The following is an 8522-nucleotide window of genomic DNA, read 5'->3' as shown; positions in this document are numbered from 1 at the left end:
ATAAGGTTTGCAATAGTTTTACTTTTCAAGTGACAAAATCGGGCAATAGAATCTTCTTTTGCATTAGATAAATTCTTCAAGACCGTTTTCGACTTAGTACGGTTGTGTACAATGTGGAGTAGCATCTGTTTACCCTTCTGGAGCACCTGATACCAACACTAGTTTTTGGTGGGTGTCGTGTACCTCAGTCTTTAGGGGCCAGTTTAAGGACGCCTCCGGGTGCAGGAGTTTATCGACGATTGAAGAAGACCCATTTGTGGCTTTCGGCTGTTGTCTGCTCTATGGTCTGGTTGTTGTTTTCAATTTGACACATTCCCCAATTCTATTCTCAATTTTATTTAGTTTCAGTCTTTGTAGTTTTTTTGTGAACTATTGTTTGTCTGTTGCTCTTCTCTTTTTTAGGCCATGCCGTTGTTAGTTAATTTTAGACTTTGTCATCTCTCGCCTTTCTTTTGCAGAAATTTAGAATTCAGCATAAGACAACTCATATTACCAGATTTGAGTTTAATTGCTATCACTGACTAACTTCTATCATGGACCGAGTATCATATTGACGCATTTATAAATATGAATAAATGAATCGTAAGGAGATTTGTGGGTTTCCGTCAATGAAGACGAACACTGAGGAACCCAAAAGACATAAATAATCAAATATGAAGACTGTTTATGAAATTCTCTCATAAAACACACTTAAAAGTTCAGCGGACTCTTGTAATTTAAGCAGCAAGAAATGTTATGAATATATTTAGTACCTCTACGTCAAATAAGCTATGAAGTTTAAACAGAAGAAGAGCAACCATGACGAAAGGGATGCACAAATGGTTACGACCAAAAGAAAAGAGACCCATTAAATAATATAAACAAGAGTGCACAAACTGAAATGTCTCGCCTTCTTAACTAACCATTGATATTATGTTGATAATCCTAAATATCATCAAGTGTTTCTATAACTAATCTATCATATAAACTTAACATGATCCAAGAAAATGAGGTCAAGGTCATATAAACCATACGAGAAATACATGTACACCTTACAATCTTTCATCACACTAAATATAGTTGACCTATTGTTTATAGTTTCAAAGAAATAGACTTAACCAAGAAAACTAAACATTGACCAATGAACCATAAACAAGATACAAACATACAACAAATATGGTTGATCTATTGCTTATAGTTTAAGAAAAATAGACCAAAACCCCAAAACCTTAACACTGAGCAATGAACCTTGAAAATAAGGTCAAGGTCAAATAAAACCTGCGAGACTGACATGTACATCATAAAATATTTCCATACACCAAATATACTAGACCTTTTGCTTAAAGTATCTGAGATATGGACTTGACCACCAAAACTTAACCTTCTTCACTGATCCAGTGACTCTGTCTGACAGGCATGAGGATCTTGCAAGGTACGCACATATCAAATATAGTTATCCTATTATTCATAATAGAAAGAATTTAAACTAACAAAAAATCTTAACTTTTTTTTCAAGTAGTCACTGAACCATGAAAATGAGGTCGAGGACATTAGCCAAGTGACAGACGGAAACTTCGTAACAGAAGGCATATATATATACATCTTCATGCCTTATATATCATGTACTGTAGTACGCCGCTAGATTAAAACTGACGTGGAAAGGTAACACATGCCCACCGAAAGCTCTTTTTTTGAGAGCCCAGGTGGTCGTGTGGTCTAGCGGGACGGCTGCAGTGCAGGCGATTTGGTGTCACGATATCACAGTAGCATGGGTTCGAATCCCGGCGAGGGAAGAACCAAAAATTTGCGAAAGCAAATTTACAGATCTAACATTGTTGGGTTGATGTTTAGGCGAGTTGTATATACATTATGTACACAGCCATGTATCACCATCATTGATGGCGATCCGATGGATACATCTGTTGTAGGGTTGTCACTGACTCAGACGTACTTATGAATATAATTATTTTCTGTGACTGTATCTTACATTAATTTGTAGGACCTTTACTATAGATAATTTAGCTGATCTGTAACAATAACATCTTCATGCCTTATATATCATGTACTGTAGTACGCCGCTAGATTAAAACTGACGTGGAAAGGTAACACATGCCCACCGAAAGCTCTTTTTTTGAGAGCCCAGGTGGTCGTGTGGTCTAGCGGGACGGCTGCAGTGCAGGCGATTTGGTGTCACGATATCACAGTAGCATGGGTTCGAATCCCGGCGAGGGAAGAACCTTCGCAAATTTACAGATCTAACATTGTTGGGTTGATGTTTAGACGAGTTGTATATATATATATATATATATATATACAAAGTATGAAGCATCCAGGTCTACAACCTTCTAAATCATAAAGCTTTTGAGATGTAAGCTAACACCGCCGCAGCCACCGCCGGATCATTATCCCTATGTCGAGCTTTCTGCGACAACAGAGTAGCAGGCTTGACAAAAAATTAAGAAACACAGAAAGATATATCTTGTTGAGAGTTTTCGATAAATTTAATGATGTTCACGGCGTAAAAAAATAAAGCAAATAACAAACTACAAACACTTGCTGAATTTGTTCATTTATATAATACTTTTAATCTGGTGTATAGTTTTACAGCATTTGATAAAACCATTTCCCACCAACTAGATACAGCTGTTTACATGAGATTACAGTACCATTTTTTTGTAAAGAGATGAGCTTATAATTGAGATAATATAATAAAGAGCTTCTAAGAAGCATCTTGATGGAGTTATAAACAGAATACAGAAAAACGGGTAACAACTTCTATGTCACGTGGTCTCTGATGGAAAGTTGTAAAAATATTGTTCTTTCAAACATCAAACCACTTCGAGGGATCCAGTTTTTTCATGAGTTATAGTCCTTTCTTCGAAAATCTCATTACGCCATTTTGATTAGGTTGACTTAAATTGAATATATATGTTTCCCACACGGCCACAAACATGTCACAAGTGTTCTCTCTGTCATATTCTCATGAATCAAATTATTTGAAATGCGTCTTTATTAAAACAGGAATTTTTAATTGAAGGAAATGGCGTGCACTATTATAGCCAGAACTGTTTACGCTCTTGGAGAACATGACATCAACCCGGAAAAGTTTAGATGTGGACCCAATGTTTTACTAGTCAATGTTTGTTAAGAGTGGGGCATGTAACAAGTACATTTACCATTCATGTATCTCCATCGCAGGTGTGTCATGCCCCAATGTCTCCTTATACCCGTCTCTATAAGTTGAGTTTGTATTAAGCTTTTGTGTATAGTGTTTTTTGGACTGTTATTTTTCTTTGCATCGTTTTCTGTTGTTCAAGATGTCTTTCTTCTCAATCTTCTTATGGAGTTTGATTGCTCATCAGTATATATCTTCTACATTTTCGTAGTATTTGTCAAACAAAAAGAGGGTTTCCAATCCCTGAAATTATCGCTTTGAAAATCTTACGTTGTTCTCATATGACTTCTTTTCTACATTTCGTAACCACAATCCCTACCTCTCCTGAACCAGCTGTAATGCGACTTGTCAACGAATATTTTTACTTTCTGTGTTGCCATTAATATGTTCACATGAAATATACGTACTGCTTATTCTTCCGGAGCACGTGTGAACATCTCGGCTTTGACCGCCGAGATTCGTTATGTTCTACCATATTTAAGATGTTCAAAGAGAATCAGATAATCTGAGAATCTCGTCTTTATCATCAAAAACTCTTGGTTTATTACCCTAATCGTGAGCAGCAAACGATTGATAAGGAAATCGTAATGGGATAGGAAGTCATGCAAATATATATCCTAAATTCACACCAATGAGAACATAGACGTAAAAAAGACTTAAAAAAGAAACAAACAATAACGAACAGCACACAATGTCTTATCGTGCACGTATAGGTTCTTAATTGATAGACTATGATACTAACATTCAAAAATAATGTAACACATATATCAGAGAGAACTATTATTACTTGTTATAAGTGAATTCACGAATTTAAGAAGAAGAAGAACAACAAGAACAAGAACAAGAACAATTCAAGTTGTATTACAGGGGCGGATGCAGGAATTTTCGAAAGGGGGGGTGCTAACCCAGGGCACCCAGGGCAAAAGGGGGGGGTGCAAAACATATGTCCCGATACAAATGCATTGATCGGCAAAAATAAAGGGGGGGTGCGCACCCCCGGAACCCCCCCCCCCCCCTGGATCCGCCACTGTATTAGAAAAACGAAATGTATATAAAGAGAGACAATCCATGCATTTTTTACTACTCAGTCTGGAACCACGACAGAGAAAACAAGGTTACCACCAGAACGACTGAAGCTCCTTGGACTCTGCTTTGTCTTTGCTTTTTCATGCATCATACGGTCTTGATTAAGTTACTGGAACTTTAGCGGGAAGAATGCTCTTTTGAAGTGAAAGAAGTAGATGCACTACGTGCTTTCCTTAATAAAGATAGAAAATTAACAAAAGACCATTTAAAACGTTTAATCCCGTTGCAAATGTTTGCACCTGTCCTAAGTAATGAAACTGAGGTTTAGTAGTTGTCGTCTGTTTATGTAGTTCATATACGTGTTTCTCGTTTTTTAATAGATTAGACCGTTGGTTTTCCCGTTTGAATGGTTTTACACTAGTAAATTTGGGGGCCCTTTATAGCTTGCTGTTCGGTGCGAACCAAGGCTCCGTGTTAAAGGCCGTATCTTGACCTATAATGGTTTACTTTTGTATATTGTAACCTGGATGGAGAGTTGTCTCATTGGCACTCATACCACAACTTCCTATATCTATGTCTTACAAAGTAGAAAATAAATGTAATATTAAGAAATTATACAATGTTTAAAAGACAGAATAATTTGATGGATGAAAAGGTGAAAAAGGCTACAAGTTTATAAACATCGAGTAAATGACAATACAATTGACGGGGGTAAACGATCGTACCTTACATGCAAAGCCAATGAAAATTGAAACGTAAAAATAATGCTGAGTAAAATATAATTATATTCTTGAGGATGAAAACGGACAGAAATCATCTGTATCATATAACTGGACACATAAATTTGTATTTGCGTAAATGACAATAGTTTAATTTTGGATGTGACACGTCTTCTGATTGGCTGACAGTGTTTTGTCTATCAGTTCAAAGACATAATTTTGTTATGTTACCTTGACGTCATCAACGTTTTTCATGATTTACTCCGGCTTATAATGGAATTTAGAATTAAATTATAAGGAATGACTGTGATATTCTCATGTCTATTCGAAATACCATATTACATGTGGTGAACACTTTCAAATAACACGCTACGCGGTTTATTCAGTGTGCACCACATTTTTATACGACCGCAACATTTTTCTTGGTATCGCATAATGGTAAGATGTCGTCGTCTTCGTCTACGTCGTAGTCCGAAGACACATTTGGTTTCCGTACAATAACTTTAGTTTACATGGATGTTATTGGGATTGATTTTGGGGGTAATGGTCCCAACCGTTTAGGAATTAGGGGCCCAAAAAGGGCCCCCAAACAAGTATTTTTCTACTTTGAGGATAAAAAACGTGTGTATACGTACAGACCTTCTAAAATCCAAATTGACCACACGCACGATACATTCACGGTGAATGCACGATACACGCACGGTACACGCACGATACACGATACACGCACGATGAGCGATGAGCGTTACACGGAGGATTAACGCAAAATGAATGATGAATGATGAACGCACGATACACGCACGATGCACGATGAATGATAAATACACGATACACGCACGCACGATACACGCACGTTGAATGATTCATTGACGACTGAACAACGAACGCTTTTTACACGATTCTCAAAGCTATTTTATTTAGAATAGTATTTAAAATTGATATGCATTTTCATTAAAGGCTATACTTGTAGCTGTTTTGCCGATACCAGCATAAAAGATAATATGCTATTTTGCCAGCTCAGATTCAAATAACTTAATTAAAGTAGGCCATTTTATAGGCACCGGAAATATTTGTGAACTTGGACAGAAGCTCCTAACAATCAAAATATAGTGTCTTGATTTTGTTCAGCCTGAGAGTTCAAGTAGCAAAATCCGAAATACTACGTTTGGTGGTGCGCCTATCAGATGCAGAACGTACAGATAAGGTAATAGGTAACAGGTGAATATACTATTGGTATCGGTATCGGATTCGACCCGGAACTTGTAAATTAGTAGCAATATTAATTATGTGGAAAACAAAAGGGTCGGGAGTGTTGTAAATAGTTATCAAAAGTACCAGGATTATAATTAATTTTATAATCAACACCATTGTCCTATAATGGCTATATATAAAATTGAATTCTTTGATTTGTCGTTTTTACCCCATGACGGCTGACAAACTGGACCTCGTTAGTTTAGTATATAGATATCTTGCATACATTCTTTCACTTTTAGAATATGCATGCGAGCTATGGATGGATGCTGTGTTAGAGATTCTAATACAAGTGAGTGCCTGCAGTTTGAGGCAGCAAGAATTATTACTGGACTTCCGCAATTTGCAAGTAAACGTACTTTTTAAAACTGGATGGGAAACTTTGAGTTCTAGAAGAAATAGACGTAAATTATGTTATTTCATAAAATACACAGCAATAATGTTCCAGAATATCTTATGGATTGTATCTCGAATTATACAGATGATAATTATTATATAAATACTAGAAACTGTTCTCACTATACAGTACTGAGATGTAGATTGGACATATTTTCTAAATCTTTATTCCCTTCTTCAATTCGTACATGGAATTTATTACCATAAGCATTTAGATCCATACAATCATCTCCAAATTTCAAAAACACAATCCAGTTTACTGATATTTTATTTTTGGTACCTAAATATTATTTCATTGGAAACAGGATGGAAAATATACTACATAGAAAATTACGACACAGATGTAGTCCTTTAAAAGCTGATTTATACAGAGTTAATTTAGTAAGCGACCCAAGTTGTGAATGTGGGTGCCCATTAGAAGATTCGATTATTTTTTTCTTAGAATGTCCACTCTACATAAATTTAAATCAGCTCTTTAAAAACATTCAACACTTATCTGCTACCTCTATAGAACATGAATATAATTATGAAAGACAGCAGGGTCACCAGGGTGTGAAGTCCTTATCATCTGAAGTTAATACTAAGCAGAGCTCTAGAAATAGACAGACAATCATGACATTTAAAAAAAAAAGTCTCTCGAAGTTTTTCTAGTTTTGTTTTGCCTAAGGGAGCTACCATTTGATTTGTAAAGGGGGGGGGGGCTAGGATGAAAAATTTTGTCCTGCATTTTTTTAGCTGTAATCTCTGTCCTGCCTTTTTATTTTTCACTCTGTTCGGTTCTGCTTTTTTTTTTAAATTTATCCTGACTTTTTTTTACCTAAAATGTCGTGCAAGTGTCTCATCCTGCCTTTTTTTTTACTCAAAACTCCTGTCCTGCCTATTTTTTTCAAATTTCATTCTAGCCCCCCTCCCCCCCCCCCCCATAAAAATCAAATGGTAGCTCCCTAAACAAACTGACACAATAAATTTAGTATTGTTGAATTTTTATAACTTAGTATGTTCAAATATACATTGGTAACACCGGTTACTAGGGTAATAATCCTGTCACGTATGAATTGGGTAAAATAAATCAGAAAAAAAGATGGTATAATGACAATTTAAATGTACATGCGATGGGTGCAACAACATACCGAAGATTAGCATGGCTCACCAGGGTTGAAGCTAAAAAGTAGATCAAACTCCATGAAAAATTGATTAAAATATAAAAAAGAAGATGTGCTTATGATTGCATATGATACAGCTCTCCGCAAGAGACCAACATGGCACAGAAATTTTAAAGAACTACAGGTCACCTTTGTTCTGTTCGTTCCAACAAAGTTATTGAGATTTTGTTGAACATTTAAAAATTTACGACAGGAAGAAAACTGTTTAGAATTTAATGCAAAGAAGTTTTAAAGTCTTTCGCGACAAAAAAAAACTACCAATTTCTTCTTATCCTATGTAAAATTCCATGCAATGTCCATCCACTCATGATCATTAACTGTAAAAGACTTCTTGGTATCTTCCAAATGCCTTTATAATGTCTGATTTATACATAGTTGTGGAATAACTGGTGTGAGCACAAGATTTACTGCACACTTTTAAAGTTCTAAATTATCAAACATTAAAATATGAACTTTATGATCGGTACGATTGAGATTTTTATCTGAGAGAATTTGGTTTATCTACCGGTATTAGTTGAAAAAGCGTCTTTGAACTAGCTTTCAGTAGCTGCGAGTATGCGTTGTTCAATAATTTGTGTCTTAATGTTATCAATTCATGTGATAAATTGTTGTGTTGTTACACCACTTTACCAATGAAGGAGGAAAGGAGGAGGGTTTGGTTGGATGGAGTTGCGAGAGGTGTGTGAAACGCATATTTAACTGAAATAAACCAGTCAAACCTTAGTGTCAATATAAGACCCCCTCTTATAAATGTCGCTTTATTTTAAGTACCTTTTAAAACTGTTTAAGTTAACATATTTTGTAGAGAATCAT

This window comes from Mytilus edulis, chromosome 13, assembly GCF_963676685.1.
Source record: "Mytilus edulis chromosome 13, xbMytEdul2.2, whole genome shotgun sequence".
NCBI classification, from domain to species: domain Eukaryota; kingdom Metazoa; phylum Mollusca; class Bivalvia; order Mytilida; family Mytilidae; genus Mytilus; species Mytilus edulis.
The sequence above is the reverse complement of the archived record's forward strand: the minus strand, read 5'-3'. Positions refer to the sequence as shown.